This window comes from Arvicanthis niloticus, chromosome 16 (assembly GCF_011762505.2).
Source record: "Arvicanthis niloticus isolate mArvNil1 chromosome 16, mArvNil1.pat.X, whole genome shotgun sequence".
NCBI lineage: Eukaryota > Metazoa > Chordata > Mammalia > Rodentia > Muridae > Arvicanthis > Arvicanthis niloticus.
In genome coordinates, this window is record NC_047673.1 from 33,944,366 (window position 1) to 33,956,147 (window position 11,782).

The window sequence follows — 11,782 nt, forward strand, 5'->3', positions numbered from 1 at the left end:
GTTGAGCCAGCACCACTTGTTGAAAATGCTGTCCTTTTTCCACTGGATGAATTTAGCTCCCTTGTCAAATATCAAGTGACCATAGGTATGCGGGTTCATTTCTGGGTCTTCAATTCTGTTCCATTGATCGTCCTTTCTGTCTCTGTACCAATACCAAGCAGTTTTTATCACTACTGCTCTGTAGTACAGTTTGAGGTCCAGAACGGTGATTCCCCAGAGGTTCTTTTATTGTTGAGAATAGTTCTCGCTATCCTAGGTTTTTTGTTATTCCAAATGAATTTGTAAATTGCTCTTTCTATCTCTATGAAGAATTGATTTGGAATTTTGATGGGTATTGCATTGAATCTGTAGATTGCTTTTGGCAGGATAGCCATTTTTACTAAATTAATCTTGCCAATCCAGGAGCATGGGAGATCTTTCCATCTTCTGAGATGTTCTTCAATTTCTTTCTTGAGAGACTTGAAGTTCTTGTCATACAGATCTTTCACTTGCTTTGTTAGATTCACTCCAAGATAATTTATTTTATTCGTGGCTATTGTGAAGGGTGTCATTTCCCTGATTTCTTCTCTGCCTGTTTATCCTTTGAGTAGAGGAAGGCTACTGATTTGTTTGAGTTGATTTTATATCCAGCCACATTGCTAAAGTTGTTTATCAGGTTTAGGAGTTCTCTGGTGGAAGTTTTAGGTTCACTTAAGTATACTATCATGTCATCTGCAAATAGTGAAATTTTGACTTCTTCCTTTCCTATCTGTATCCCTTTGACTTCCTTTTGTTGTCTAATTGCTCTAGCTAAGACTTCCAGTACTATATTGAATAGGTAAGGTGAGAGTGGGCAGCCTTGCCTAGTCCCTGATCTTAGTGGGATTGCTTCAAGTTTCTCTCCATTTAGTTTGATGTTGGCTACTGGCTTGCTGTATATTGCTTTTACTATGTTTAGATATGGGCCTTGTATTCCTGATCTTTCCAAGACTTTTAACATGAAGGGATGTTGAATTTTGTCAAATGCTTTCTCAGCATCTAGTGATATGACCATGTGGTTTTTCTCTCTGAGTTTATTTATGTAGTGGATTACATTGATGGATTTCCGAATATTGGACCATCCCTGCATTCCTGGGATAAAGCCTACTTGATCTTGATGGATAATTGTTTTGATGTGTTGTTGGATTCGGTTTGCGAGAATTTTATTGAGTATTTTTGCATCAATATTCATAAGAGAGATTGGTCTGTAGTTCTCTTTCTTTGTTGGGTCTTTCTGTGGTTTAGGTATGAGTGTAATGGTAGCTTCATAGAATGAATTGGGTAGTGTTCCTTCTGTTTCTATTCGATGGAATAACTTGAAGAGGATTGGTATTAGGTCTTCCTTGAAGGTCTGAAAGAATTCTGCACTGAAACCATCTGGCCCCGGACATTTTTTGGTGGGAAGATTTTTAATGACTGTGTCTATTTCTTTAGGCGTTATGGGACTGTTTAGGTGGTTTATCTGCTCCTCGTTTAACTTTGGTACCTGGTATCTATCTAGAAAATTGTCCATTTCCTCCAGATTTTCCAATTTTGTTGAGTATAGAGCTTTGTAGTAGGATCTGATAATTTTTTTAATTTCCTCTGTTTCTGTTGTTATGTCTCCCTTTTCAGTTCTGATTTTATTAATTTGAATGCTGTCTCTGCGCCCTTTGGTTAGTCTGGCTAAGGTTTTGTCTATCTTGTTGATTTTCTCAAAGAACCAGCTCCTGGTTTTGTTGATATTTTGTATAGTTCTTTTTGTTTCGACTTGGTTGATTTCAGCCCTGAGTTTGACTATTTCCTGCCGTCTACTCCTCTTGGGTATACTAGCTTCTTTTTGTTCTAATGCTTTCAGGTTTGCTGTCAAGTTGTTGATGTATGCTCTTTCCACTTTCTTTTTGTGAGCACTTAGAGCTATGATTTTTCCTCTTAGTACTGCTTTCAATGAGTCCCACATGTTTTGATATGATGTGTCCTCATTTTCATTTAAATCTAAAAAGTCTTTAATTTCTTTCTTAATTTCTTCCTTGACCAAGTTATCATTGAGTAGAGCATTGTTCAGTTGCCAAGTGTATGTCGGTTTTCTGATGTTTTTGTCCATGTCAAAGACAAGTCTTAATCCATGGTGGTCTGATAAGGTGCTGGGGATTATTTCAATCTTTTTGTATCTGTTGAGGCCTGTTTTGTGACCAATTATATGGTCTATTTTCGAGAAGGTACCATGAGGTGCTGAGAAGAAGGTGTATTCTTTTGTTTTAGGATGAAATGTTCTATAGATGTCAGTTAAGTCCAATTGGTTCATAACTTCTGTTAGTTTCATTGTGTCTCGATTTAGTTTCTGTTCCATGATCTGTCCATAGCTGAGAGTGGGGTGTTGAAATCTCCCACTATTATTGTGTAGGGTGCAATGTATGCTTTAAGTTTTAGTAAAGTGTCTTTTATGTATGTGGGTGCCCTTACATTTGGGGCATAGATGTTGAGAATTGCAAGTTCCTCTTGGTACATTTTTCCTTTCATGAATATGAAGTGTCCTTCTTTATCTTTTTTGATTACTTCTGGTTGAAAACTGATTTTATTTGATATTAGAATCGCTACTCCAGCTTGTTTCTTAGGACCATTTGCTTGGTAGATTGTTTTCCAACCTTTTACTCTGAGGTAGTGTCTGTCCTTTCCACAGAGGTGCGTTTCCTGAATGCAGCAAAATGTTGGGTCCTGTTTACGTATCCAGTCTGATAGTCTATGTCTTTTTACTGGAGAATTGAGTCCATTGATATTAAGAGATATTAAGGAAAAATGAGTGTTGTTTCCTGTTATTTTGTTATTGGCAGTGGAGATATGTTTGTGTAGCTACCTTCTTTTACGGTTTTTGGAAGATTACTTTCCTGCTTTTTCCAGGTTGTAGTTTCCCTCCTTGTGATGGAGTTTTCCACCAATTATCCTTTGAAGTGCTGGGTTTGTGTTGAGATACTGTGTAAATTTGGATTTGTCATGGAATATTTTGGTTTCTCCATCAATAATGATTGACAGTTTTGCTGGGTATAGTAGTCTGGGCTGACATTTATGTTCTTTTAGGGTCTGTATGATATCAGTCCAGGATCTTCTGGCTTTTATGGTCTCTGGTGAGAAGTCTGGTGTAATTCTTATAGGTCTGCCTTTATATGTTACTTTGCCTTTTTCCCTTACTGCTTTTAGTATTTTTTCTTTGTTTTGTACATTTGATGTTTTGACTATTATGTGGCGGGAAGTATTTCTTTTCTGGTCTAAACTATTTGGAGTTCTGTAGGCTTCTTGTATATTTATGGACATCTCTTTCTTTAGCGTTAGGGAAGTTTTTCCTCTATAATTTTGTTGAGAATATTTACTGGTCCTTTAAGTTGGGAGTCTTCCCCCTCATCTATTCCTATTATCCTTAGGTTTGGCCTTCTCATTGTGTCTTGGATTTCTTGTATATTTGGGGTTAGTAGCTTTTTGTATTTTGCATTTTCTTTGACAGTTGTGTCTATGTTTTCCATGGTATCTTCTGCACATGAGATTCTCTCTTCCATCTCTTGTATTCTGTTGGTAATACTTGTATCTATGACTCCTGATCGTTTTTTTAAGTTTTCTATCTCCAGGGTGTTCTCCCTTTGTGATTTCTTTATTGTTTCTACTTCCGTTTTAGATCCTGCATGGTTTTGTTTAATTCCTTCTCCTGTTTGGTTGCATTTTCTTGTAATTCCTTAAGGGATTTTTGTGTTTCCTCTCTAAGGGTTTCTATCTGTTCTTTGAGAGTGTTATTTATGTCTTTCTTAAAGTCCTCTATCATCATCATGAGAAGTGATTTTAATTCTGAATCCTGCTTTTCTGGTGTGATGGGGTGTTCAGGGCTTGCTATGATGGGTGAACTGGGTTCTGATGATGCCATGTAACTTTGGTTTCTGTTGCTTACGTTCTTGCGCCTGCCTTTTGCCATCTGGTTAATTCTAGTGCTACCTGTACTTCTGTCTCTGATTGAAGCTGTCTTTCCAGTTGTCTCCCTTTTGTTTGGTCTTCTAGGAGTCCAGATGTCTTTGTGGTTTTTTTCCAGCTGCCCTGATTACAGTGGTATCTCTAGGATGCCTCAGGATATGGTGCCTCCAAGGTAGCAGTCCAGCTAGATTTCTGCTGTTCTGGGTGCAGTGTCTCCTCTTGGATATCTCAGGGTATGTTGTCTGACACTCTGAGTTCAGTTGTTCCTCTGTGGCTCTGGGTTGAGCGGACCTTCCAGTATGTCTCAGGTGGAATCCGGGGTCCACACAACTGCAGACCTGGTAGAGGTCTGGTCTGGGACTCAGACCCTGCAGGCCTCAGACCAGAGGGGGTGGCGAGCAGCAGAAGGAGCGTGCTAGTGCTGGCTACGGGTTCTATGGATCCCCCAGAATGTGTCTTGGGGGACTCCTGGGTGCACTCACCCGCAGGCCTCCAGACTGCAGGAGGTGCGAGCAGGGGAAGGGGCGTGCTAGCGCTGGCTATGGGTTCTATGGATCCCCCAGAATGTGTCTGGGGGGCTCCTGGGTGCACTTACCCGCAGGCCTCAGACTGCAGGAGGGGCGAGCGGCGGACGGGGCGTGCTAGCGCTGGCTATGGGTTCTATGGATCCCCCAGAATGTGTCTGGGGGGCTCCTGGGTGCACTTACCCGCAGGCCTCAGACTGCAGGAGGGGCGAGCGGCGGACGGGGCATGCTAGCGCTGGCTATGGGTTCTATGGATCCCCCAGAATCGTAAATTTCTTTTTGATCTTATTTTATAGTCAAACAAATTGGCCAAGGATTGGGTGTTAGGAACTATCATTTCTGTTTATAGATATTTAAGGGAAAATATTCAAGCTTAAATTATCTACCCACAGTTTTAATAGGAAATGATGAAACTCTGACTTCAGCATAGAACAAAACTGTCCCCTCACTCCATAATGTGAAACACTCCTTAATGTGCAACACTCAGCTGGGCAGTGGTGGTGCATGCCTTTAATCCCAGGGCTTGGGAGGCAGAGGCAGGCAGATTCCTGAGTTCGAAGCCAGCATGGTCTACAGAGTGAGTTCCAGGACAGCCAGGGACATACAGAGAAACCCTGTCTTGAGAAAACAAACAAACAAACAAACAAACAAAAATCAAACAAACAAAAAAGAGAAACACTCCTCCTTGAGATGACCACCAGTGCTAACTTGAATATGTAGTTCTCTATACTAATATTAGAGATCAAAGGGAAGAAAAGTATGGATCATTGTTGAGGGTTTTAATGGCTGTCCCATGGCTGTGCAAGGCTACTCCCTACAGAGAGACTTTGGTCTTGGAATTTCTGTAATTAGGTGGAGGCTTCAGAGACTTAAGTTCATAATTCTGGGTGTTATATTAATCGTGCTGAAACTCTAGGTAGTATAGTGGTGTTATGCTGGAGAGATTTTGTTTACCTGACACACATAGTCATCTGAGTGGAGAAAAATTCAAATGAGAAAATGCCCCCGTAAGATTGAGCTGTAGGCAATCCTATAGAACATTTGTCATTTAGTGATGTATGAAGGGAGGGGGTACACACTGTGGGCAATGCTGCTTCTAGACTGTCTATACTTGATTCTCTGAGAAAGCAGGAGGAGCAAGCCAGTAAATGTCAGCCCATCCAAGGGCTCTACATCAGCTCTGTTTAAGTTCCTGCCCTGACTGCCCTTTGATAATAGACAGTGATAAGAAAGTGTAAGGCAAATAAACCCTTTGCTTCTCAGGTTGCTTTTTCTTATGATGTCTTATCACAGCAACAGTAACAAAGTAGTCCAGTCATGCAAGGAAGTTTTGAAACCTGTGTGAAAACCACCTGCAGACTGAGAGCTCCTGCTACCATGCAAGTGAGAGCTGAGACTACAGCAACCATGACAGGAACCTCAGACTATTCTCTCAAACTTACAGTCTCACTCTGGTTTTCCTAGGGGCAGATTCTAGTCGACAGGAATTGTCACAGGAAATAGAATTTGGAGGTTGCTTCTCTCTAGGTGACAAAGCAGAATGAAAAGGAGAATAGGCTTTAGAGCCTAGAGAAATCAAATACAAAGAAACACATACAGAGGCACATGGCTCAGACCTATGCTGTGGAAGCAGACATCAGTTCCTTTAAAAATTAGGGAACACTTTGATTACAACAAAGAAAAGTATGGCTGAGGTAAGGCTTGCTTTTACTTGGTTGGTGATGCTTTTGATATGCAATCAGTGAGGTCCTCTTGAACTTCACACACACACACACACACACACACACACACACACACAGAAACAGAGAGAGAAAGATAAGAGATAGAGGGAGAGGAAGAGGGAGAGGGAGAGGGAGAGAGAGACATATTCCTATGTTAAGAAGTCAATACATTAATACATGAAGCAAGATTTGTAGGATAATTATTTTATTTCTATTTCTTGTGTGTGTGTGTGTGTGTGTGTGTGTGTGTTTAACTGTGGCATCTTCTGTTGGCTATGTAAGTCGGCAGACCTGAGGCTTGGTTTTTCAGATGTATTTTTATCACTAGATGATGAGTCCTGCACAACTTATGTTAGGGATTAATTCATCATTTCCTCTTAATTACACCAATTAAAGAAATGATAACCACTGATAAAATAATTAAAAAAGTAATGAAGTATAAAGCCCAAAAAGAATGTGAGAAAGTCACTGGGCTGGTCCACTGTCTATACTACCTCCATGGCCACGTAGTCGACAGTCTGGGGGTTCCCATGTGACATCACAATGACAGTGGTTGTTTATTATTGCAGACGCCGTGCATATGGCAAAAGATTGTTGAACAGTTACTTGACAGAATCGAAGGTGAACACACTTTCTGTCAACACATAAATGATATGGTCCACAAGTTGTGCCATCACTCACTGCTCCAATGTCATCTATGCTATTTCCAAAATGAATAGTCCATAGTCCAGCAGATGACATTATTGAAGTGAGTGTAATGCACTGTTTCATGGTTTCTCCTTTGGGGAAGTTCTGTCACATTCTCACACTGAATTCGCCCACAGAGTACATCAGCGGGTTTGCACCTCCTGTATTTAGAGCTGTCATTACCCACAGTTACCAAAACGGTCACCCCGTTTGTTCATTTCCATGTAGCAAATTTCATTTGCCACTTCGACTTCCATGCCAAAAATCTTCCGACACTGTTCATCATTGTTGATGACACGCCATCTTATAGCAATAACCATCCACCACTGCAAGGGCTTCCATCTTCTTTATACACATCTGCTGGACACTCAGCTGAAGTTCCATTGCACCACTCTGGAAGGTCACATTCATTTTTCTCTTTTCTACACATGGTGCCTGTTTGAAGGAACTGGCAATGTTGGCAACAAAGCCCAGAAGCACATTGAGCACCAGGTTGAGAAAACAGCCCTCACTACAGCCATGGATCTGTTGAACAGGATTCAGAGCTCCCACAATCACACTGCTCTCCTTCCTCAACCAAGTTATTTCCACACTCGGTCACATTTGTTACTATTGCTTCTGGAATATTGTATAAACAACTTCTTTTGTTAACAACGGAATACATTTGCTCATAACTACAGTTGCTGAATTTGGGGAATTTGATTTATAGGGGGGCCATTATACAGTTCTCTAAATTACAAGTACATCCACTTACATCATGCAGCATACCCAAGTTATGACCCATCTCATGTGCTACAATAAATGCTATGTCTGACATTGAATCAGACATGAACTGTTAACTGCACAATTATAAGATGTACAAACTGCGGCTACATGAGCTAACCCTAAATATACACCATATCCATGTCTGACAAAAAGGTGTATGATATCATGTCTAATTTGATTGTCAATTGTGTTTATCTTCCAATTGCAGAAATTATCTAGGACATTAGTTATATCTCGTTCTACATTGATAGGTTTTTTCTACTCCACACTTCAAGAGTGGTTAAAACCACATCAGTCTCTATTTGAAGATAATAACCATTTACTCCATTGACCATTTGCAACATATCTTGAATATATTTTGTGGTATTGTTATTTCTATAAACATATCGTTTATGGTCTATTACTACAAAATAGTCAATAAACCTGTGGTGGGTCCACCAATTCTCATATGGGAGTTGCAAAAGTTTGGAGTCATTACTTTCTTGTAGCTTCATTTGCCGTGCTATTTCCTCTTCGGTTACCCGCATCTCATGGGAATTGATTCTGACTCCTCACTGTCCATTTTGTAAGCCAGATGTTCAAATGTTGAAGTTGAGCTCTTGGGCATGATCTCATAAGTTGTGCCATTTATCTCTAGTATGCCTTGCAAACGCCCAAAACAGGTGTTAACGATGACCAGGGATTCTGGGTCTTCATCCACATAGCCATGGTAGTAGCAGTCATTCTGCACAAAAGGCTGTTCTTCAAGGAGATCACCTTGGTCACTATAAGTGAGTAATAAGAAGTTTCTGGATATCAAGTAATTCTTGGTTTTCATAGTGATTATGTGTCTCTGTCCCCTAATGTGCAGGCTATAGGACAGCCAACCTGGGGAAATATTATTTCTGCCAGTGACCTTCACCTTCAAGGGTATCACTACTTCTGGACGGCTACTGTACTTAGCATGTCCAGTTGGTGACCATGAAGAGAGGAAGAACATCTTCCACAGGCAGAACTTAAGAAACATATTTCTTTTATGGATCAAGGCCTTATCCACAGCCATTATATACTATTAGAGACAAAGGAGGAGCTTGACAAATCCTTGCTTTCCCAGTCCTCACTGTGTCTGTTGCAGGCAGCACTGGTCTTTAATGGCATGTCTTCTGACAGCGTCTTCTGACAGAGTTGAGTCATAAGAGCAGCAGGACTAAAGAAACAGGTAAATAAGGGCAAACATGGCAACTGTAAATCATGGTCTAGGTAAGTTTGATGGCATAACTGCAGAGAATGGGTTAAAATCAATTAGTCTTTGTTCCAAGGTGTTTCAACAATGAGTTTCTATTTTTTAAATTATCTATCTATCTATCGATCTATCTATCTATCTATCTATCTATCTATCCATCTATCTATTTCTAAAACACTCCTAGCTCTTAATAACACAATAAAAATTTTAAATAAATTACCCTTATTTATGCATTGTGTCAGAATGTTCTAATTTCCCCCTTTCCTCAACAGGAACTGTAGATTTCTTCAGCTGAATATTAAGAATGTAATTGCTTTCATATAAGTAGGCATTTAATTGTCATCTTTCTCAATCACTCTGCTGCTCCCTGAGGACATTTGACTGTTCCTTTCTGTCTTAGTCTTATCATTCCTGTGGTAGTCAGGAACTTCTCTTAGGCAGAAATTTTTTCTCATTTTTTTCTTTTTTTTCATATGTTTGTTTTAATATTGCTGTATGTGAGTGTGCACTACAGTGTTAACATGAACCGCATGTGCATCTTGATATTTGTGAAATGGTCACAGTTCATCCTGGCTGGTGAGTCTTCAGAATCGATACATCTCTTTTGCACAATTACTTCTAAAATTTAGTATTTCATTCATTTATTGTATTTTGTACTTATAAAAGAATGTAATATGTATATAAGCATGTGTGTATATTTTCTTAGTATATTTGTGTTTGTGTGCTTGTGTCTGTCTGTGTTTAGAGAATCCTATTAAATGTTTTGTATCTCATTCCTAGGCCATCATTCCCCTTGGTTCTCAGCACTGATGTGGTCACTAGCGTGGTGCTCTCTAAAGAAGGATGAGTGGCTCACCAGCAAGCCTTAGACACATCTGCATGTTTCTTTCTCTCGTGACTGGCGTTGCAAGCACAGACAAGCAAAAAAAGATTTACATAGGTTTTGGGAATTCCTTCTCATGTTTGTGTGCTTTTGCAACATTCATTTTACTGAATGAACTCCCTCCCCCCTTCTCTTGTTGGTATCTTAGTGTATTACTATTTTGAAAAAATAATTAAGAAACAAGATACACTAACATATACAGTGCTAAAAGTCTAAAAATGGTAAAAAGACATTTAGTGACATTATAATGAAACAGTAACTAAAACTCTGACATGCTGATGACTATCCAAAAATACTTTGGTTTTGATTTGATAATTGTTATGGCAAGTATATTTCTAGTGTAAAAAAGAATTATTCATTAATAACACAGCATTGTTGGTACTGTAGTAAAAAATATATGTCAAAATTAATGACTGAAAGTATAGTAATAGATAGGATAAAAGAATACTTAAATTATTGAACTTGCTCAGTCACTCATTACTGTACACAATGATGTTAACATCCACAAGTCTACATAAAAGATATATTTCTTTAAATCCATAATTTGGTAAAACTATTTTAACCTAGATTTGACTATTTCAACCTAGATTTGATTTTGGCTCTCAGATATCAGATTTTACCTTACCCTGTTCCCTCACAACTTCATCAAATTTACTTATAGCCATTTATCACCCAATATCTCTATAATTTTGGGTTTAGTGACTCAAACTAAAAATCTTAAAGTCACCAAAACAAAATAGGAGAGAATGGAAATATCTAAAGAAAATAAACACCATCCCCAAACATGAACAAATTGCAAGATATTGAGGTCTGTATGTGTTCACCTACTAATATTTGTGCTTCTATTTGTTACTGAATATTCTAAAGGCTTACCATCAGATGAAGTGATGCCCATCTTCTTTTCTTGTTATTGTCTTGCTCACAAAACATTTTTACATCCTATCTCAGGAACAAGGGTGGGTGGTTGTGACTGCACAAGAGAATATAAGTCCTTCAATTGTCTCTTATGGAGTAAGTTCTAGATTCATGTGCCTAGCAACAGGAGCCTTTCCTTCCTCAGAACCTGTCAACTGATGAGGTTCCTCTACCACACCAACCAAGTTACTTGGTTTCCTCTTTCATATCAGTAAGTCTAACTTCTTTCTCCTCATATGCTATATTCCAGTGTCTCCGGTATGAGAAAATCTTATTTCCAAACATATATTTTTTCCTCATACACTGTCAAACGATGAGAACTCTCTAGTTTGTTCATTTTATTATCACTGTTCCATTTTATTTAGTATTGACCATAATAGGAATACTCAAAGCACTTCAAATTATGGAAAATAATTTCACTTCTTTTAAAGTATATTCTTAAGAAATCAACTGTCTGCCAATAGTTTTATCATTCTCAGATCAGGGAATACCCCAGATATTCAAACACCTGCACATGTAGATGCATTGTCTATGTCATACAACTGTTTTTCAAGCTCATGTATGGGATGAATTTGGAATAGGAGGTGTGAGTACTGGCATAGGTGTGGATTTCTTTTGCAGTGGGCTAGCTGATAAATGAGAAAACATCAATCTGGAACTAGTGCATTTTATAGGTTGATTAGAAAATTGTGGGTATTTGCTTATGTGCTGCTTAATATTGCTAAAGCTTGGATGCTTGATGGCTTGCCAGTGTGCTTCATTGAACCTGCCATGGTTTTTTTCTATGGGAAATTTGTATTTTATATTTTAATACATTCCTTCCCATCCAGAAACTCATATCAGATCCATTTCACCATTCTAACTCACCCAACTGTGTGTTTACTCTCTGTCTTAAAACAAAGCAAAACAACTAGAAATCACAACAACAACAACAACAACAACAACAACAACAACAACAACAACATCAGCAAGAAGACACTGAAAAACCTGGATTCCATTTAGTGCTGGCCAATTATGTGTGATCATTATGTCTGCCTTCAAATGATTGAGTCAGTTTAGAATACATAGTTTCACTCTATTGAAGAAAGCCAATTTTTCCTTTAAGTATTATTTTATG

General features: G+C 38.8%; 1 pseudogene; it reads right to left on the bottom strand.

Moving 5' to 3' along the window:
* Positions 1-6,658: 6,658 nt before the first annotated feature.
* LOC117721755 (disintegrin and metalloproteinase domain-containing protein 26A-like) lies at positions 6,659-8,651 on the bottom strand (annotated as a pseudogene).
* Positions 8,652-11,782: the final 3,131 nt, after the last annotated feature.